Raw genomic sequence first — 23,781 nt, forward strand, 5'->3', positions numbered from 1 at the left:
ATAAACAGTGAACTATGAAAATAATTATCTTACAAAATATACAAAGGGAATCATCACAAAAACCTCGGTAGATTGTCCCATCAGGCCATACAAGGTCCAGAAGACCGTACTGCAAACAAGGGCGTGCACACCTACAGGTACTCAGCGATCCACGATCGTCGTAAATAACAATAAAAATATCTCATACCTGTAGTATGCCGCCCTACGTATCTCCACGAGTTCCAAGAACTCACTGACGCTGATGAGCAGGTCAACTGGATCAAGCTGCAATGCCTGAAGGCAATCCAAAATGCCACGGGAACACTAAGGGTGGTAGCCTCCGAGAATCCGGGACGTCAACGGATCTCGCACGCCGGGCCAACTCGTTCGTAAATCCTCCGACGAACGAGGGAAGGGACGTGGCTGATGAATGCCGCGGGTGACAAACACCAGCGACCACACACAAAGTATCGAAGGAAGTGATTCTAAAAAATCCAAAAATTCCCAAAAGGAAGTGGCAAAGCATCAGGCTGTGAGGAGGAACTCAAACTGCCCGTCACTTATCAACACTATTCGATCAAACCTTCCACTCGAGTCAACAGCAGCTCATAGGAAAGAAAACAATGATCGTTAATAAGGCACTTCAGTGGTTCACTAATACCGGGGGAGAAGGTAGTAAACAAAAACAAAACTGAAAAGTCATATGACTCTCTACAGAGTTCATCAAACTAAGAATGACGCTGGCTTATAAATAAACTAAAAACTAAAACAAGATCGAAAGGTTGGAAAAGTATTAACAACTTAATCAAATTATAATGAATTTACTTTAATCTAATACCTTTCTCCCCCTACAAAAAAATTTTTTATCAAATAGAGTAAAAATTTTTATGCATCCTAAAGAATCAATTAAATCTAAAAATAAAATAGATCTCAAAAGTAAAGATAACCTTAATATAAACATGCATAGGATTATCTAATACAGTACACACAACGGTGCATTACACATCCTGAAATAAAAAGGTCAGCATTAAATATAACTCAAACATACAAAGATATAAACAGTTTAATTAAACACAGAACCTGAAAAAAAACCTAAAGCCAAGAGCAAAATGTATTAAATCACGGAAAATGATAAAGTTCCGAAATTCCAAAAGTCCTTGCTAAAACTTAAAGTCATAATAAATGGCACAAGAGCTATCTATCTGCTAATAAGAAACTAAGACTAATATAGGACAGAATATTTCTTACAGCTAATACTTGAACTAAAAACAACACTGGCAAAAAAAAAAAAATATCGCATAAATAAACGAAACAACGGAACGATGTCGGAAAAAACCATCACGTTAGCACTTGCTTTCACTCTAAATGAACACAAAGAGGAACGAGCAGGGCGAAAGAGGCAGGGAGACCAAAAAAAAAAAAACACTTTACATCCTAGACAAGGTGTCCGGGATCTTATTATCAGATCCTTTAATATGCTTAATTACCAAGTTGAGCTCTTGCAGTTGCAAGGCCCAGCGTAAAATTCTTTGGTTAGACCCTTTCATCCGTTCAATAAATACTAACGGATTATGATCCGTCCATACCTCCACTGGAAAAGAAAGATTAGTTAAGTATGGTTTAAAATGAGATATGGTACGGATCAGGGCGAGAGCCTCTTTCTCAATAGTTGAATACTTACGCTCTGCCGTTAACAACTTTTTGCTGTAGTAGGATATTGGGTACACCTCCTTGTCTTCACCCTTTTGAAAGAGAACTCCTCCAATTCCTATATCACTAGCGTCAACAGCAATTATAAAGGGAGCTTGAAAATTCGGAGAAACCAAAATAGGTTTAGACATGAGAATAGTCTTAATTCTAATGAATGCTTCTTCACAACCACTCGTCCAAATGAATTTCTTATTTTTTTGTAAAAGATCATTCAGGGGACGGGCAATGTCAGAAAAGTTCCTAACGAACCTTCTATAGTAACCCATCATACCCAACACCTTTCGAACTTCTCGGACATTGCACGGTCTCTTTAAATTAGTTATAGCCTCGACGTTAGCCTGTTTTGGGGCTATATGACCCAGACCAACCTCATGACCCAGATACACAACTTTAGCCTTACCAAATTCGCATTTAGCGAGGTTAATGACTAAACCCGCAGCACGGAGAGCTTCAAAAACATTACGTAATCAGAGTAAATGAGTTTTCCAATCATTACTGTGGACAACAAGATCATCAATGTAAATCTCAGTACCTTCTAATCCACAGACCACACGGTTCATTAATCTTTGAAAAGTACAAGCAGCATTCCTCATCCCAAAAGGCATGACCTTGCATTCATACAAGCCGAATGGGGTGACAAATGCTGAAATCTCTCTTGCTCGATCCGACAAAGGAACTTGCCAGTAGCCCTTGAGCAAATCCAATTTTGTGATATACTTTGCTGAACCAATGCGGTCTATGCAGTCGTCAATTCTAGGAAGGGGAAAGGAATCATTTTTAGTATGCGTATTAACTTTGCGATAGTCCACACACATCCGATACTGTCCATCGGATTTCTTCACCAATACTATAGGGGAGCTCCAAGGACTAACAGAAGGTTGTATCAAATCATGCTTCAACATATATTCTATTTCCTTATTGACTATATCCATTTTAGTGGGATTTAGTCTATAAGGGCTTTGTTTAATTGGTGAAGCTTCTCCTACTACCACATCATGTTCAATTAAACTAGTCAATCCGGGAGAGTCTCTAACCAAATCTGAAAAAGAATGAATTAAACCTTCCATTTCCCTTCTTTGATTTAGATCAAGATGCTTCAGATGCTCATCCAACCCATCCAAACATTGTACATTCTTGGATAGAGCATCCGAAGGTACTTGATTAATTATTTCCTCAGACCCATCAGGAAGCACCTCTGCCACCAAAGAAACCGATTCATACCCGGTTTCCAAAGTATCAGATCTACTAGAGACATAAGGTTTCAGTCGGTTAATGTGAAAAATTCGACACTTTCGTTTGGTCCCGGAAGCTTCTATTTCATAATTAAGATCGGATAACTTCCTCAACACCTTCCAAGGCCCCTTATACCTGGCCCCTGGGTTCAAGGAAGTTATCCGAATCAGTACCCAACACCAAAACTAATTCACCAGGCTCAAACGACCGTGCTCGAGTTTTCTTGTCATAATTACTTTTCATAGCAGCCTGAGAGTTAGCTAAATTTTCTCTAGCAAACTTCCAGGCGCTTTAAAGTTTTTCTTTAAGGTTATCAACAAATTCACCCACGTTCGTCTCCTTTATTTGATCGGACTCCAAAATTTCATATAGAATTTCTAAAGGACCACGTATTTTATGTCCAAAGACTAACTCAAAAGGAGCCACGCCCGTGGATGAATTTGGATGACTCCTAAGAGCAAAGAGAGCAAAAGGAAGACCCTTATCCCATTCCTCTCCATGCTCATAGCAAAATCTCCTTAAGATTGATTTAAGAGTCTGATGGAATCTTTCCACCACTCCCTGACTCTCTGGATGGTAAGGAACACTAGTAGTGTGCAAAATGGCCAGACCTGCACACTTACTTCGAAATTCCTTACTAGTAAAATTAGTTCCACAATCAGTTTGTATCTTACGAGGGATTCCATACCTCGAAAAGAAAATTACCAATTGATCAAATACAGCCTTAGATGTGATTTTCTTCATGGGAATGGCTTCGGGAAATCGCGATGCCCGATCCATCACAGTCAGTAAATATACAAAACCTGTTTTAGTTTTAGGCAGGGGACCTACTATATCAACTACTAGCTCACTAAATGGCTCGCCAATAGCTGGTATAGGATATAAAGGTGCTTTTACAATTGTCTGATTAGGTTTACCTACCACTTGGCACACTGGACATTCTTTCACATATTGTTTTACTGACGATTTCATTCCTGGCCACCAAAAACATTTAGCCAACCGACGGAATGTCTTCCAGACACCAAAATGACCAGAGAATGCATCATCATGAGATATATTCAATATTTGTCTCTGAAAGTGAGAAGGCACCACTATTTGCTCAATACGAGACATTTGGGGATCATTAGCAACCAGGGGACGACTCACCCTATATAAAAGCAGTTCGATCCCAATCTGGAATTATATTATCACTACTTACTACATTACTTACTACTGACCCGGGTCTTCCTAAATCTACGTCTACCTCTAAACTACTCAATTTTAACTCTTCATCATTATTTAATAATTCTGCAGCTCTTGCTGCAGCTCTAGTGGTAACCGCCACTGGACACTTATTGATTGACAATATTGGAAATAATTCCTGGCCATCACTATTAACCATATCATTTCCTAATATGCCATCAATACCAGCTATAGGAAGACTCTCAACAACGGCCAACTCTATCTTTCCATAATACCCAGGGAATGACAACATTACCTCTGCTAAAGGATCCGAAACTATTGTGTTCGGGAAACCTCCCAGAACAATAAAGTTCCCTGAATACTTCACCAAACCCTTCAAACTGCTTTCCAGCACTAACGAACGAGCAGACCCTGTATCTCTCAAGAACTTAACATCAATAATGACAGAATTATATATTACTTTACCAGGCCATATGTATTTATCATACTTCAGTCATTCCTGTGGATTATTATTTCCATCTCCAGGCGTACAATTACTACCACTATCACTACCAATTATGGGCAATTTTACGTCAGGAGATGTACTTGGCATTAAAGCCACAGGATTATTTTTTTGAAGATAATTTGTTCTGGCTTGACATTGAGCTTGGAAATGACCGGGTTTCTTACACCAGAAACAAGTCTTCACATTATTGTTTCTCGTTCCAGAACTACCTCCATTGGAAAATACACGAGTACCAGGTTTACCCGTGAATCTTCCATTGTTACTAGCAGGGAAATTATTTTGAACCACTGAATTCTTAGGCTTATTATTATCACCTCTTACTCCTTTATGAAAATTCGCTGACTCTACTACATTATTACTTTTATCTTTGCTGACGAAATTGCCTGAACCTGTTCTATGAGTCAAGACAAATTCGTCAGCCACTTGAGCTGCCTTACCTAAATTAGTGACCTTTACTATCCAAATAAATTCTTAGTTCTTTGGAGCAAGATTTCTTAAACTCCTCCAAAAGCATTAGTTCTCTCAAGGAAGAAAATGTAACAACTTGACGACTTTTCAACCAGTCGTCAAACTGTTCCTCCTTGAACCTGGCAAATTCTACATACGATAAGGAAGGATGTTTATTAAAGTTTCTAAACTTTAATCTGTATGCCTCAGGGACCAAATCATACGCTTTTAAAATTAATGCCTTTACCTTGTGATAATCCCTGGCTATCCCTTCCTCCAAGGCATTATATACCCTGATTGCCTTGCCTACCAATTTACACTGGATTAGCACCGTCCACATCTCTGGTGGCCAAGACAATCGTGTAGACACCCTCTCAAAGGCCTTGAAGAATTCCGGAACATTTTTTTCATCAAAAATGGGGACCAATTTTAATGCAGCCCCAATATTAAACCTTTCAGGGTGACTACCTCTTGGGGTACTAAATTGGTTTGGAGCCCCCTGTAACCTAACCATTTCCAAATTAATGTTGGCCATCTCTATCTCATGCCTCCTCCGCATGTTCCAATTTCAACAACTCTATCCTTTTACAAATTAAGTCATATTCTTGAATCTCCTTTGAATTAGAATTAATAGGAACAGTAGGAACTGCTGGCCCTAAATTCTCTTCAGATAAGAAAGGGTTTGTGGTTATATTTCCCTTTGGCAGCAAATTAGCCGGACCTTCATAAATAACTCCAGTCTGAGGAGGATCGTCAAATAATGAAAAACCTGCACCACCACTAATGCCATTATCATCTGCAACTACCCTATCATCATTTCCTAATTCACTACCTCTATCACTAATATTTTCACCAAGTAATCCTTCAGCCTCAGCCAAACCTTGCATGACACAGTTCTTTACCATTATTAGCAATTTCCTCTTTGTATCAGTCCCTTTGAAAGGAATACCCAACCATCTAGCACAACTAACCAGATATTCCTTACCTAGTATTGGTAAATGACTAATACAGTCGGCTGACCCTAAAAACTCTGCAGGACTAAACTCAAAGTCATCCAAATTAGCCATAGTGATAGGAGGGAAAGGTATTTCCCAAAAAAATAAATACTATAACCCCCACTGAGGAGCGTTCCAAAGTCCCAACTACTGTGTACACCTGAGCGCAAATCCTGTCACGGTCGCCAAATTGTTAAGACCGTATTTACGGCCGTAATTTCAAGGGTTCTTTCTATTCAGAAATTTGCGGTCAGTAAAAATGTAACACAGCAATTTGGGAACAAAAGAACAAACACCTCAACAAAAGTTACAATATTTATTTACAAACACAAAAAAAAAGGTAATGGGTTGGTAACAATATTAAGCAAAATAAATGAATATACTAATCAAAGGAAAACCAACCTTAAGATCTTTAAAAGATCACCTACAACTAAGTTAATCCCTAGGTTAAGAAATAGGAAGATTTTAAATACAACATTTCAGGCAGCTACCTTTCAAAATCATTGGCCAGAAAAACTAACCTAACAAACTAAGATAGGTAGAAGGAAGAAAGAGAACATAAGTGGGAAACTTAATATTAATCCTACCTAGCACAAACAAACTAACTTAAACGTTAAGCTTAACTTAATAAACAGTGAACTATGAAAATAATTATCTTACAAAATATACAAAGGGAATCATCACAAAAACCTCGGTAGATTGTCCCATCAGGCCATACAAGGTCCAGAAGACCGTACTGCAAACAAGGGCGTGCACACCTACAGGTACTCAGCGATCCACGATCGTCGTAAATAACAATAAAAATATCTCATACCTGTAGTATGCCGCCCTACGTATCTCCACGAGTTCCAAGAACTCACTGACGCTGATGAGCAGGTCAACTGGATCAAGCTGCAATGCCTGAAGGCAATCCAAAATGCCACGGGAACACTAAGGGTGGTAGCCTCCGAGAATCCGGGACGTCAACGGATCTCGCACGCCGGGCCAACTCGTTCGTAAATCCTCCGACGAACGAAGGAAGGGACGTGGCTGATGAATGCCGCGGGTGACAAACACCAGCGACCACACACAAAGTATCGAAGGAAGTGATTCTAAAAAATCCAAAAATTCCCAAAAGGAAGTGGCAAAGCATCAGGCTGTGAGGAGGAACTCGAACTGCCCGTCACTTATCAACACTATTCGATCAAACCTTCCACTCGAGTCAACACAGCTCATAGGAAAGAAAACAATGATCGTTAATAAGGCACTTCAGTGGTTCACTAATACCGGGGGAGAAGGTAGTAAACAAAAACAAAACTGAAAAGTCATATGACTCTCTACAGAGTTCATCAAACTAAGAATGACGCTGGCTTATTAATAAACTAAAAACTAAAACAAGATCGAAAGGTTGGAAAAGTATTAACAACTTAATCAAATTATAATGAATTTACTTTAATCTAATACCATATAATTAAGGAAATTTAAGGATGAAGCCACTTTCCTCGGATCGTGACCTGCGGGTGTACTGTCAGGATCCGCTCTGCGAATAAAAATATGCGATTTTCGCCCTGAGTTGATTCAGTGATAAATTTGAGCCTGATGTTTCTCCCATGAATAGTTGACCACCCTAGAAGTCTGAAGTTCTATGAAGATAGACCTTTAGGCATTCTACTGGACGTAGAGATGCATCTCCTTTCAGAGGGCAGATTCTCCAGGGACCCCACCTGTTGGTGGGTAACTCATTCTTGGTGAGAAACAAAGAATCTGGAAACAGGTTCAGTTCTCCCCCATCCGGGAACTGAACACGACCTCCCTCTCTCGAGAGGGCTACAATCTCACTAACCCTGGCCCCGGACGCGAGTGGAAATAGGAAAATAACTTTTTGGGTCAAATCCATTAACGCACCCTCCTCATTGCTCCACAGAGAAGCGAAATGAAGAACTTTGTCTAAAGACCATGAAATGGGCTTTGGAGGTGCTGAAGGTCTGAGCCTAGCGCAGGCTTTAGGAACTTTATTAAAGATCTCGTTAGCGAGGTCGACCTAGAAGGCATATAGAATGGGTCTTGTCAAAGCAGACTTACACGTCGAAATCGTGTTAGCTGCCAACCCTTGACCATGGAGGTGGATGAAGAAAGATAAGCAGAAGTCCGTCGAGATCTCCTGCGGATTCTTTGCCTTGACAAAGGCCACCCATTTTCTCCAAGATGACTCATATTGCCTTCTAGTAGATTTGCACTTATATTCCTCTAGGTCTAGGAAGTCTATGCTGGCTTTCGAAATCCCGAAACGCTTTCTCACCGCTAGGGAGAGAAAATCATGAGCTGCAGGGTCCGGGTTTTCTGTAATGAAGCGCAGACAGCCGACTTCTGGACTCGCTGGGTCAGAACTGGATCTGGTAGCGGTAGAAACTTCAACCGTAGTTCCAATGCCAAGGGGAACCACACGCTGTCCGGCCACTTGTGGGCCACTATTGCCGCTACCCCCTTGAAGGATCTCAATTTGTTGAGGACCCTCAACAGAAGGTTGTGAGAAGGGAACAGATAAATCCTGGACCACCTGTTCCAGTCGAGGGACATCGCGTCCACTGCTTCCACTAAGGGGTCCTCGTACGGGGACACGTACAGGGGCAACTTCTTGTTGTCTTTCGTCGCAAAGAGGTCTATCTGCAGTTCTGGGACTTGTTCAGAATGAAGGAGAATGATCCTGCGTCTAAGGACCATTCCGACTCTATCGGTGTGAACCTTGATAGAGCGTCCGCTGTCACATTGCGGACTCCTTGAAGGTGAACTGCCGACAGGTACCACTTCTTCTTTTGCGCCAATCGGAAGATGGCCAACATCACCTGGTTGAGAGGTGGTGACCTCGATCCTTGTCGATTCAAGAATCTCACAACTACCTCTCTGTCCATCACCAACCTTATGTGGATCGAGTGACGCGGGGAGACTTTCTTTAAGGTAAGGAACACTGCCATAGCTTTTAGAAAGTTTATGTGAAAGGTCTTGAATAGCTTGGACCAAGTCCCCTGGACTTTTTTCCGATGAGTGACCTCCCCGTCCCTCCTTCGAGGTGTCTGAGTGAATCGTCACCGACGGGGGAGGTGGCTGAAAAAGAACCGACTTCTTTAGATGTCTGGCTTGGGACCAAGGCCTGAGAAGAGTACGTAGCCGAAGCGGAACTGGTCTTCTCAGATCTCTTCGCGCGTTTGATGCATAACTTCTCCAAACTCCGGTTGCATTCTTTAGCTGTGCTCTTAGCACTAGGTCTGTCACCGAAGCAAACTGGAGAGAGCCCAGTACCCTCTCCTGTTCACGTCTTGATATCCTTTCGGAATCTAAAAGTCTCTTGACAGAACCCGCTATCTCCTTTCTTTTCTTCGCCGGGATGGAGAAACGATGTGACATTAAGTCCCAGTGGATTCCCAGCCACTGGAACTTTTAAGATGGAGAAAGTCGAGACTTTTTTCTGATGATCTTGAAGCCTAGATACTCTAGGAACTGGATCACTGACTGGAAGCTTGCAAGCATTCTATCTCGGATGCTGCCCACACCAGCCAGTCGTCCAGGTAGGCTACTACCTGAATTCCCTTTAGGCGTAATTGTTTGAGAGCTACGCTCGCAAGCTTCGTGAAAATTCTTGGGGCTATATTTAGCCCGAATGGCATGGCTCTGAAGGCGTATAGTCTTCGTTGTAGCTTGAACCCTAGGTAGGGGGAGAGTCGACGGTTGATTGGAACGTGCCAATAGGCGTCTGACAAGTCTGTGGAGACGGAATATGCCCTCTTGGGCAGTAAGGTCCTTATGTGTTGCAGTGTTAGCATCTTGAATTTGCAATTCACTATGAACTTGTTGAGTGGTGACAAGTCCAGAATGATTCTGAGCTCTTCCGAGTCTTTCTTAGGAACACAAAACAGCCTCCCTTAGAATTTGATGGACTTCGCCCTTCGGATCACATTTTTCTCCAACAGTTCTTGAACGTACTCCTCCAGAACGGGGGTAGAGTGTTGGAAAAAACCGAGGGCACGGGGGTGGAGTGCTGTACCAGCTCCAGCCCAGTCCGTTCTTGAGTAGGCTATGGGCCCAGGGATCAAAGGTCTACCGATCCCGAAAATTCTGAAGTCTCCCTCCTACCGGCATCATCTCACTTGGACTGCCGTCCTGAGGTCTTGCCTCCCCGACCGCGACCGCCCCTGAATCCCCTTCCCCTTGAGGGGCACCTAGACGAGCCTCTGGTTGCTCCTCTAGGCTTTGCTCGAAAGGAAGTAGACTGCCCTTCGAACGTTGGGGTGAACACCGTGGACTGTGTCGACACGGCCTCGGGTACCCACTGGAAAGTGGTCGGGGTTTGTGCCACCATCTGGGGCACTGAAGGCATCGGCAACTGTTGTTGCTGTTACTGTTCAACTGGCTTGGCTGGCCGAGACGGTAGCCTAGGCCTTTTAGTCTTCCTCTTCGGTTGGGGACCCTCATCCGGGAAAGACTTTCTCTTGATAGACAGGCCCCACTTTTGGAGAAGATTTCTATTCTCCGTGGCGGCCTTATCCACAACTTCTATGACCAACTCGCTAGGGAAAAGGTCTTTGCCCCAAATGTTGGAGGAGATTAGTTTCCTTGGTTCGTGCCTCACCGTAGCCGAGGTGAACACGAACTCCCTACAAGCTCTCCTCGCCCTGAAAAAGCTGTAAAGATCCTTCGTCACTGTGGCCAGATGAATCTTGGCCACTACCATGAACATTTCATGGACCTTGGGGTCACTTGCCATCGTCTCAAGAGTGGTCTGAAAAGACATTGAGGCAGCCAGTCTTTCTTTTGTCTCGAGCTCTCTCCCCAAAAGAAAGTCAGACAGCTCAGGGAGGTTCTCACCGAACTGACGTCCGGCAATATCAGCCTCCAACTTCCCGACTGAGAAGGTAAGATGGACGTCCTTCCAGTCCTTGTGGTCCATGGGTAGGGCCAGCGACAAGGGTTTACACTCCACCAGGGAGGGGCAAGGCTTGCCAGCCTCGACTGCTTTTAATACAGCCGCAAACCCTTTCTACAAAAAGGGGAAGGCTCTAGCAGGAGAGGACACAAAGGAAGGGAGCTTCGTACTCAATGCAGTAACTTTTGAGTTTGTGAAGCCCCTCTCTTTAATCGAAGATGAAAGCAAAGCTTGAGCCTAAGCATGGTCCATCACTATGACCTCCTTCGGCTCTGTCTTCTCCTTTGAAGCTGGTTCCTTCCTCAACCGGACATAACAGTCCGGATATGACCCTTTGCTGGGCCAGAATTCCACTTCCTCAAGGGGAACTGAACCCATCTTATCCGACATGACGATCTTTCCAGTCGTCATCGGCATGTGCTCGGCATATCTCCACGGGTTAGCATCTGAGCACAAGGGAAGGTCTTTCACATTGAGCCTTTTCTGGGGCCCACGTGATGCTGCAAGGCTCTGCATCCACAGTTCCATTGCAGCCGCCTTCTCCATATTCTCCTTCTGCATTTGTTGGATCATTCCAACAATGGAGGAGAGGACCTGTCCCAGCTCTACTGGGAGAGCGGACGATGTTGAGGGAATAGGTTCAGGGATCAGAACCGGAGCAGCCGACACCTCGTTGGCTTTTCCCTCTACGATGTCTGGGGCTTGATCTTCATCCTGGCCTCCTGCCAGGAGGTCTTCCTCCAGACGTTCGGACACGTCTGACATCCTGTCGCCCAACTGGATGTCTTGCACGGCGACCGCCACTTCAGCATCCACCTGGATCTGAACTAGGGGGATCTCCTCTTGAGGCTGGGGAATCACTGCATCAGCTGATGCCCTGGGGAAAAGGTAAGCCCACATCTTCTCACTTGGAAGATAAGGTCCAGAGGTGTTCTTCTGGAAGCCCCTTACCCAGGTGCGAAGCTTCCCCCTTGCTATATCCCTTGATTCCGCTGTCCTAGGGGAATCAAAAGCTTCAGTAATCAGGTTAGAGCACACGGTACATACCTGGGGGTCCCAATACCGGAGCTCACCTTTGGAGACAGCGCATGCTGTGTGTCTCCTACATAATCCATGTCCGCAGAGGTTCTTACTGCGGACGTTGCAGAAAGCACTTCCGCACTTCGGACGTACCTCCTGCAAAGAGAAGAAAATTTCCATGAGTATCAAGTGAACTATGTATCACTGGATATGCACAGTTTAGCATAACAATTCAGAAAGGAAAGACACACACTTGTGTTTCCTTCACAACCAATTGCTGCAGCCTTCCAGATAATAAAATCAAAAGGTTAATCTCTTCTAGAACAACCAATGCAAAGTCTCTAGAGGAAACAGGTGGAGCTCACACCTCAGCAATGATTTTAAAATCCTGGATAATAGACAAGAAAGAACTTACTTTCTTATCTGTAAGGCAACAGCTAAGGGCTGTGCAAGACAACACAAAAGTGTTAGAACACACAGTGCTGTACCAAAACTTATACTATAGTTTTCCTCTTATAGTATATGTTATACTGAAGAATACTAGTACAGTATAGGAGGTTATGTGCCGGCCGGCACACACCTTAACTAGCTTTAAAGTATACTACTTAACAGCTATAAGGCGGCAGAACGCTGGTTCAAATGCATGTGGCGGGCCGGCAACAGCCAATGTCGGCTACACAAGGTAGCACCCGGCTGCCGGCCACTGCTCCTAGCAACTGGCAGACAAGGGCTGACATTAGCCGGCCGGCAAAGGTACACAACCGATGCCAGCCAGCAGCAAAAGAACCAGAGGACTAAGACTGCCCGGCTGCCGGCCTCATAGGCCGGCAGCCGGATCGGGTACAGCACTAGAAGAAAACAGAATGGATGCCGGGATAAGAGCGTAAACTACCTCCAAGCCCGGCAATCCGAAAGAGTGCATATATGGAAGGGGAGAATCTAATTCAGGCTTCCTAACCAAAGCCGTCTGGCTCTACAGGCAGGCATGGATGAGGGACCAAGGGAGGTCCGGGCAGCACTCAAGGCAGAAGACCCTTGCCGGCCGGCAAGGGACTGAGTCAATTCCACATCCTAACCTATCCTAGTTCCAGATGTAGAATGACGTACAGTACTGTAATGGCTAGGCCATTACGGAGATAGAGGGGGAAGGGACAAAAGAGGGTCCTACCAACCTTGCTTTAGTGAAGGATCACTTGCAGCCAAGGAAACTCATCTTAGCCTAAGGGAGATCCAAGGAGGGAGGCCAGCAATACTTGCCAGCTCCCAAGAAACCAAAGCAAGGAAGGTGTTGCTACTCTCAGGGAAAGAATCTTATCCTCCCACCGAGAACAGCAACAAGGACTAGTCTGCTAGATCACAAAAGAAGGAATCATCTCGTACAGAAACCTTCGGTAGTGACCTAAGGAGGCTAAGCCTCCTATGTCTGTGTCAGGCCAGCGAGGGAGACTCTACCCCAAGCCAGACGAACACAGACTCAGACAAAAAACTCTGTTGTTCTGTCCCACTCTGAAACCAGACTTACTGGAACAGGCAGGTACAGTAACACCCCAGTATAGTTTTATCGAAAGTTAATTCAGATAAACCACTTAGGGATAAGCCCAAGGCTTAAACAGAGGGAAAGGGATTGTATACCTTCTCCGAAGAAAAGAAAGCAACCGGGGAGTATGAGAAAGTATACTAAGGCTCCATAAGCAGCTTAGCCTAGGCACCAAGAGAATCGATTACCAAAATCACCGAAACTCACTCATATAATATCTTGGAAAAATTCAACATAATCTTAAATGTATAAAAAACAGCCTAAAGCTTCAATAAAATTTTAATACACTCGGAAAACCAAAATCATATAGAAAGAACTAGGACCAAACGACTAGGCTACATGGCCTAGCGTAGGCCAGAGTTGGCGAATACTGCACCAAAATAATACTAAAGCACGAAGGAAATCCTATGTAATGCTAAATAGCTAAAATTTATTAAAGCAAAACAACCGGGAATGTCGCTCTGGCTAACTAAAACTCATACCTAGCGAGCGACAGCGTCCATGACGCCTCCGGTAGGCTATGGCTCTTGTAACAAAGATTAATCCTATTAATCACTTAAAAATTCACCAAGAGCCCACATTTATACATAAAAGAAATGGTACTCAACTTATCAGAGGCCGACGAAGTTGGAGAAGCCATGAAAAGCTGAATAAATCCAAGATTTGCGAGAAACACAGGAAAAAACACCGAGTTGTTAAGCTACGCAAAAAGGAATACAGATGGCGCCAGGATTGGCGCCAGGCACGCTTACGAAACTGGAGAATAGGGAGCCCTGGGAGCCGCTCCCCCTTTTTCTTTCCCGTTTTCGTTTCTTGCCAATTGACCCCTCGATACGTAATCTCTGTTTGGGGTGCAGATTGCCATGTGGCGTGTCAAGAATACGTCCTCTGATATGTCACGATATCCCTTTCATTAGGGATATTCGCTCAAGGAGTTAGAATTCTGGTACCTTAAGGTAAATTCTCTGGGAATATCGCCGTAGTTGTAATATACCCTAGGAAGCTACCCTATAGGAACTTCCATCAGGACGACATGGCTTGAGCCCAAAAATATATATATATATATATATATATATATATATATATATATATATATATATATATATATATATATATATATATATATATATATATATATATATATATATGTATATATATGGGCTCAAGCCATGTCGTCGTGATGGAAGTTCCTTAAAGTAGCTTCCTAAGGAATATATGTACTACAGTGATATTCCCAGAGAATTTTACCTTCAGGTATCCAGAATTCTAACTCCTGGTGCGAATATCCTTATAATTTCTCCAAAGGATATTGCATAATATCAGCGGACGCATTCTTGATACGCCTCCATAGCAATCTGCACCCCAAACAGCATTTTGGCTTCGTGGAGGATGTGGCAAAAGGGAGCCGTTCAAAGGCTCTCCCCGCTCTCGTAATACATACATACATATACCAAGGCACTTCCCTCAATTTTGGGGGGTAGCCGACATCAACAAATGAAACAAAAAAAAAAAGTGACCTCTACTCTCTACGTTCCTCCAGCCTCTTTTCCCAGATAGAAGGTTCTAATACTATTGGGAATACAATAGCGCCATTCCCACGACGGCGGACATTTCTTTTTTTTTAGCGATCTCGCTCGGTGATATTTCCTGGTGATCTAACTTTTCGATCGTTTTACAGGATTATTATTATGCTTTCTCCATCATCTTCCGCCTCTGGAAAGTTGAGTATCGGGTCTTTACTATGAGTAAATTTTAGCTCCTGTTTCACAATAAAATTAGAGTATTTTATTGTGTTTAATAGCTAGGCCAGTTACTGGAGGCGCCATGGCGCCGTCGTTCGTTAAGCATGTGTTATTTAGATAGCAGAACGACTTCCAGTTTTTAATAGCTTTATTTAATTATTTTAATTATTTAGCTATTTAGGCAATTACTCTTGTAAAGTTTTGATAATGTGCATAATTTTTGTTTCCCTTTTCTCTTTCAATCGTATAGTTAGAATTTCGGTGATTTAGGTAACCTACATCTCGTATAGCCTAGGTAACCTTACCTAGATGTTTTACTATACGTTCGACTTTCCCCGGTTACCCTCGTGTTTTGTTTTCATTCAGTGGAGACTGATACCTCCTATAATGTTATGAAACATTACACATCACTTCGGAGACTTAAGGGTAATGTCTTTACCTCTGAGTGTAGCCTCAGGCTACAACCCTAATAGCTGCGCCTTGAATTTTATTCAGACATGGCTAACTTAGGTTTTGTCCTGCCTCTTCCCTTAACCGTTGGTTGTGGTATACCATCGGGTTTTGGGATTTAGTCAGAATCTCAGAGTATTTAGTCTTATGTTGGCAACCTGCCGGCAGGGCGAATAAGTTGTAGGATACCATCATTCCCCTGCCGGCCAGGTGGCCGGCAATGGAGGTTAGCCCTCATTAGCCGCACTTCAAGTTATGGTAGGATACCATCTTCTCCTTGCGACTAAACGACTAGACCTATGCCACAGTACTCTGGGCTGAAGAGTAATTTTCTTTAGCCTAGGATACGTGGCACTGGAACTCTGTTTCTTCTTTGTTAAGAGGAAGCGGCAGTGCCGCCATCCCCTTAACTGTTTCGGCAATCTCTGGGTTGGAGAACTAAGTCTCTCCTGTTCCCTGGGATTCTGCCGATACCAAAAAAGAGTTTCTTTTACAGGTGGTAGGATTGACAATTTTTGCCAGTTCCTTTCATACTCGTTACAGGACCCTGTTCCCTACCCCACTGTCCTCTTTTGATGGCTTAGCCATTGTCTTTCTTTAGGCTGGCATCTTGCAACATTCCTTTGCTGGTAGGTTGCCGGAGCCAGCCAGACTCCCTCTCGAACCACGTCTTTGGCTGACGGCAGAGCATACTGCCGCCAACCACATCATCTGTCGGCAATTGCCGGCCTAGCTGGCAACTGCCGGCCCAGCCGGCAGCCAAGATGGCTGCCGACGACCATGATGGCAGTGAGAGGGAAGTCCCTTCTGTTCCCAAGGTTCTTCAGTCCTCCCTTGGACTGCTGCTACAGGTCCTGTTGCCGGGGTACTGCCGGCCAGGCCGGCACAGATAGTGCTGACTCAGTTGGCAGCACGCCGACTGTACTGGTACTGCTGGACCTGCCGGCCGGCAGTGTATCGGTGGTACCTTGTCGGCAATAGTACTGTAGCTGCATGGAAGCCGGAATGGTACATTCTCCCCTTCTATTAGAACCTTCTCTCTGGGAGAAGGCAGTCAAATTAGTCTTTTACATCCTTAATTACTGTATACATTCACAGTATGGAGTGGCCTTTTTTCCATGGTATCTCTCTCTCTCTCTCTAGCTAGCATGCCGGGTATGCCGGTAAGACCTAGCTATGCCGGCTACATGCCAGCTGAACTACTGTATATTTTATACAGGTAGCCAGTATATCAGCATTATAGAATATGCTGCAGATAGAAAACTACTATATAGTTTATACTAGTAGTTATTTCCAATATATTTTGGATATCCAACACAGGCATTAGCTGAGCCCAATCCTATATTGAATGAATATGATTTCTTCAATATCCTGATTGGATATCAGTATTAGGATTACCCTACAATATTAAACACTTCAAGGCAGGAGTAATACACTCCTAACCCTTAAAGGGTGGAGCCTTTTTCCTTGAGTCTCCCTGATCAGGAAACTCTATATTTTAATATAGTCGGAAGACAACAGCAAATATGTCTTTATTTTCCTAGTCCAGCTGGCTTCATGCTAGATGGACTATACTGTCATATGCTACTCTGAAGGCAGCATAATGACTACACAACAATACATGATGTACAGTAGCCAGTAAATTGCAATATAGACTTACTGCAATTAGAAAACTACAGTACCATGATACAGTAGTATTTTCTGACATACTTTGGGTACCCTTGTACGAGCATTCTGCTGGTACCATTCATATATTGAATGAATAAGTTTTCTTCAATATTCTGATCGAGAATCAGTCATCCTGACCCCACAGTATTAACATTATTTTGGGACAGTGATTTGATACTTCTCTACCCCTGGGGGTAAGAGTCCTTTTACTTTGAGTTACTCTATAGAGAAATCTCCATGTAGTTAATACTGAGGGGAGGCAACAGCATTTGCTCACAGGGGTACACAAGTATGTATCTCTTACTAGCTCTTTATAGCTTACTATCCTAAGCTACTCTATTGTAAAGGACATTTGCATGTTGATTGTCAAGGAGATAATCCATTGTATACTCATTTGGTTTTCCTTTCTTTACAGGAGGAACACCAGATACCTTGTGCTGCAGTCCTCTGCAAGGCCAATAGTAAGTATTTTTACGGTCATAATACTTGTAGGTTTCATGCCCCCTGCAATATTATTTCCGGATCCCTACATTATTGGAACCCACAGGTTTGCAATATATGTCGGATATTAATGTCCGAAGGTTTTGAAAATCGCAAGTCTACGGAGATTAGGGATACAGCTCAATATAAATTACGCAACTGGGTGAGAGGCTTTCAAAAGATCTCTCCGGGACCTTTCCTAGCTAATGATAGGATGCGTAAGCTACTATTTCCGGAAGCAAGTGAGGAAACAGTAGTGCCTCAGGAGCCAACTACATCCCCTGATGGCCAGAAAACCTTTGCGATTAAGGGCAAGTAGTGCCCCAGGGAAGAAGAGGAGAATGTTGTGTCGGAATTTCCTCCTCCTATGCCGGCTATAGAGCCATCGATGTCGACATCTTCGTCTTCTACACCTCTATTGGATAATGTGGTACAATTATGTATCCAGCTGAAGAATCAAATAGAGAGCTTTTGTAAACAAAACGAAAAGCAGGAAGTAAAACGCAAGATAGAGCCTCGTAAATCTTCTCTTGTCGCTTCCCAGGGGTCAGTCAAACGACCCTTGAATCAAGACCTACCAACATGCTCCATAACCAATCCCTGGAGGTTTGCGGAGCAGATGCCGATTTCAAATGGCGATCTCTATATCTCAGAGAAAATAGATGCTGTTCCTTTGGACAAAATTCAATTTTGGCCAAGCTTTGATGCTTTCCCTAATTGTTGGGTTCGACTGAAGTACGAACCAAAGTCAAAGAAAAGGAGCGGAACCAAAGGAGATCTTGATTCTCGACCATGATAAGGCACAGACTATCCTTTCAGGTAGTCTGGGAATGGCGGGTTATTCAGAGTCGAAGGTATTCTCACTGAATAACAGACACCCTTCCTTTCTTGCTCCTACTTCACTCTCATTCCCCGTCATGAGGAAGGCATTTACTTCTGTTGCCAAAGCGGTAGAGGCGGGTAAGCCATGTCCCACACTCGATGAGAGCAAGCCTTTGTCACCAGCTTTTCCCGGACAGGAAAAGGATTGGAAGGAAGTCCATTTGACATTTTCAGTAGGAAAATTAGACAATTACATCGCAAGTCAACAATTCAAGGTATGTCTCCCGAAATGGTCTGAGTTGCTCTTGTGTAATGAACATGAGTCAAAAGAGAGACTTGCGACATCCCTTTCTCTACAAAACTACATAGAGTTGTGTTCAACCTACGAAAGTACCCCAGGCATGCTCATGGTCATAGCCAAAATGCATATGGCTATCTTGGTGAAGGACCTTTACGCCTTTATGAAGGCCAGGAGAGCATGTAGAGAGTCTGTGTTCGCTGACGCAACAGTGAAATACGAAACAAGGAAGCTAATATTTTCCAACATCTGGGGTAAAGACCTCTTCCCACACGAGGTCATTAAGGAAGCAATTAAGAATGCCACCATGGAGAACATAAGTCTTCTCCAAAAATGGGGCATTCCTTCAAAGAGAAAATCTTCTGTGGTTGTGGGTCCCCAACCTAAAAAGAAGATCGAAAATGCTGGAAATATCCGGGCTGCTCAACAACATCCCATTATTCCAGTGACCACGGTGCTACAGGGAGATGGTCAAAAGTCTAAGCCTACTGACTACTCGAAGCATAAAGACGCTTTGGGTAGGAGGAACTTTCCCTCAGGATTGCAGGACCTTCGATCCTTCGGTTCAGAGCCTATTCAAGATGAGCCATTGATGGGAAACAGAAATGTCCCTACCATCATTTCCTTACCTTCTCCTACAGTTCAAAACCCTCCTGGAGAAGTATACCTGAGAGCTATAGAACATACAGGTGGTAAGAAAACTATAGCTCATCGAGTTCCAGGGAAGGCTGTTTTGTGTTCACGAGAAGGACTCAAGATATCAATGAGTCATTCTGAACTTGTCGCCACTCAACAAGTTCATAAAAAACAGCAAGTTCTGAATGTTAATCCTTCTGAACATATGGACCTTGTTCCAATTAGGGGTGTTCGTAGTCTTGTCAGACCTGAAAGGTGTCCTCCGGAACCTTCCAGTCAACCATCCCCCTTCCTCTTATCTAGAATTCATGTTACAGAGAGTAACATTCATCCTAGGAAAGATACGTGTCGGACTCACAGTCCTAAGTATCTTCAAAGGATTGATAAATTTAGTCACGTCAAAGTCAAGCCTAGAAATAGTTCAGGTATTAATATACCTGATCAAGAGGCTGGACTGGGCAGCACCCGATATGTCCAGCCAATGTGCATTCAAAGAGATGACTCGGTTCCAGGGACGTTACGGATGCAAGATAGGCTTCTAGAAGTCTCGACTTTCTCCAGCTCAGGGGTTTTGATATTTAAAAACCATCGAAGCCCTCAGTCACATCAACTCTCCTCTCCTCTGGAAATATAAAAGGAGCTCGTGAGGTCTGTAAAGAGACTCAGGTATTCAGTCAGAATACCAAAACACCAACAGGAAAAAGCGCTAAACTTTCTCCAGTTTGCTATAGTGACAGACCTGGTGCTAAGGGCACACCGGAAAGATGCGTTAAGAGCTTGGAGAAAACACGCATCAAACGCTTGAAGAGATCAAAACAGACTGAGATCGGTCCCTCTTTAATCGCTTCTCTAACAGAAATTAGAGCACGAAAGTCCCAAGACTCTGCTGGTCTTTTCATGGGTGGGGAAGCCCCCTCCACACAGATCAGGCTCCCTACAACTGATCTGGGACACCGAAGCGATAATAAGACGTCACATTCGAACGTCTCATTCAGTCTTGGTGAAGTTACCCATCCCTCTCTTAAAGGGACGGCACCTACCAGCAGTTAATTTCCAACTGATCCACGATGTGACGGTGGATACTCTATTTCGATACAAACCGATAGAGTTGGAATGGTCCATGGGCGCAGACATATTCCCTCCCAGATGGGAACAAGTCCTGGAACTGCAATTCGACCTCTTCATCACGAGCGTCTTCAAAAAACTACCTCGCTATATAGCCCCATACGAGGATCCTCTAGTGGGGCTGATAGACTAGATGAGGCTGGTCCTAGCTCTGACCCTAGGTATATTTCCGAAGATTCAGAAATTAACTGCCTTCGTTTTATCACAGAGAACCTAAACCCTTCATTTCATGATTTTCTCGCTCTAGCGGTTAGAAAAAGGTTTGGGATCTCAAAAGGCAATATAGAATTCTTAGAAGAATACAAGGCCAAGTCAACTAGAAGACAATATGAGTCTTCCTGGAAAAAGTGGGCTGTGTTTGTCAAAGCAAAAGGACTGAAAGAAATTTCAATAAACTTCTGTCTGTCCTTCTTTGTCCACCTTCAAAGCCAAGGTCTGGCGGCCAATACGATAAATACGTGCAAGTCAGCCTTGACTAGGCCTCTCCTGTATGCCTTTCAAGTGGATCTGGCGAATTAAATCTTTAATAAGATTCCAAAGTCATGTGCTAAGCTTAAGCCCGCAGTACCACCAAAGCCCATCTCTTGGTCTTTGGACAAGGTCTTGCATTATGCCTCATCTGTGAACAATGAAGATTGTTCTCTTAAGGATCTAACCCAAAAGGTTATTTTTCTGTTCGCTATCCCCTCCGGGGCTAGAGTTAGTGAAATAGTGGCCCTATCCAGAGATGAGGGTCACATTCAGTTCACGGAAGTGGGAGAACTGAATCTATTTCCTGATCCATCCTTTCTCGCTAAAAACAAGCTACCCACTAAGAGGTGGGGTCCCTGGAGAATCTGCCCTCTGAAGGAAGATGTCTCTCTATGTCCTGTAGAGTGTCTAAAGGTCTATCTTCGTAGAACTTCAGACTTCAGGGGAGGACAGCTCTTTAAAAGAGAAACTTCTGGATCAAATTTATCCATAAAACAACTAAGGGTGAAGATCACCTACTTTATTCGTAGAGCGGATCCGGACAGTACTCCCGCAGGTCATGATCCGAAAAAAATTGCTTCATCACTGAACTTCTTTCAGTATATGGACTTTGAGCGCCTTCGTTCATACACTGGATGGAAACCATCCAGAGTGTTTTATAAACACTTATGCAAAACAAGTGCACGAACTGAAACACTTTGTAGTGGCGGCAGGTAGTGTATTGAAACCTGCCCCCTAATTACTGTAGTAAACAGTTTTTGGTTTGGGACTTCACATGTCCTCGCACATGTAACGGATGAGAATCATCCAGAGTGTTCTACATACACTATGCTAGACAAATCCATGTTCTGAAGCAATATGTGGTGACGCCAGGTAGAATATTTAACCTGCCATCTAATTCTACGATGAACAGCTAATTGGGACTGTCAATTAAAGGGAGAAGAGGTCACCCTTCTTAGGTGTGACTTCTTTTAATTAAGTGTTACCATGATAACACTGGCTCTGTTCAAAATCCCAGGTGAGGAATTATACAGATAACACTAGTGCCGGTGTACGAAGTACACAGTGCAGATAGAAGTAACCAGTACAGGAATTATGAAGAGTGTTATGTATTATTGTAACAATGTGCTATGTTATTTCAAGTGTTTCAGGTATTGCGCAACATTGCATCATATTGCATGAATAAGACATGTTATGCTTTGATCATAAGAGTAATGATTTGTTTTGGTATTAGGATTCAAACATTTGTTGGTTACCTCAGATAAGATGTGATTCTTTATGATTTGTACTGGAGTAGGATTTAAGTCTTTTCAGAGCGATGCTCTTTTGTTTAGCAATGTTTTGGTTTGTGAGATTTGTGTAAGACGCTCCATATACACTAGAGAGTCAGCTGTCACAAAGTGAAGTTCATAATGTAGTCTTTTATACATTAAAGACGTATTTTATAATACCAACGTATTATTATCCATCAAGCATAAATCGACGAAGATGGGATCAGCTGAGAAATAATTACTAACGATTATACATCTCTGTTCCAGGTAATTATTATGGTTAATAGAACTTCCTACCTAAACATACATACATTATATTTTGGCGACGAAGATGGGATCAGCTGAGAAATAATTACTAACGATTATACATCTCTGTTCCAGGTAATTATTATGGTTAATAGAACTTCCTACCTAAACATACATACATTATATTTTGGCGACGTGTGAGGACGACGGACAAGCAGGGAGAAGCAAGCAGGGAGAAGCATTGGAGCCTATGTACAAAGACAGCCAGCACAAGAGAAGTTCCGTTTTTACAGTAGGAAATCAAGAGTAAAATCACCCAATGAAGATTTTACCAGCAGCAGAATAGGAATTTCATCAAATACACAAAGGGGTGAAATTTAAAGTTGGGTAGGTAAGAAGTATACTTGTGACTGCAACTTAACCTACCACAAGGTAAGCAAACAAAATGCCTTTTAACATCGAGCACCCAGAAGCTTTCAGCGTCACTGCTGAGCCTAATTCTGTTGCAACACGATGGCAACAGTGGTGTGAGGAATTTAAGATTTATTTAGAAGCATTAGGGAACATGAAGGATGCACAAAAGAAGGCATTATTACTTCATACAGCAGGTAGGGAAGTTCGGGAAGTGTTTAACCCTGGATAGGTACGGTCCTCGGACACCCCTTTAAGGGTATACTCGGACGCGAACGACCCCGACGCCAAAAAAAATTCTTGAAAAATCAGTTTTTGCAGTAACCTCCTTTTTTCTTTTGCCAAAAAAAACTTCAATGAATGCTTAAAACAACTGTAAAGATAAATACTACTCATCTGCAGAAAAACTATTTATTATAAATATTTTAAAAAATTAAGTAGAAAAAAAAAGACCTGACATAAAAATTCATAAAAAAAAAGTTTATACATATATACACAAATCCTTTTAGGAATTGATTCTTGAATGTTTAGGACACATCTTGATGTATTTTGGATGAAGTCAGACCCATGGAGGTGAAGATCTGAAATGAGAAAAAAAGGGTAACTTTTTTTGGCCAAAAAAAATTGTCCAAATTTCATGAATTTTTTTGGGTACC

Source organism: Palaemon carinicauda, chromosome 5, assembly GCF_036898095.1.
Source record: "Palaemon carinicauda isolate YSFRI2023 chromosome 5, ASM3689809v2, whole genome shotgun sequence".
Classification (NCBI taxonomy): Eukaryota; Metazoa; Arthropoda; class Malacostraca; order Decapoda; family Palaemonidae; genus Palaemon; species Palaemon carinicauda.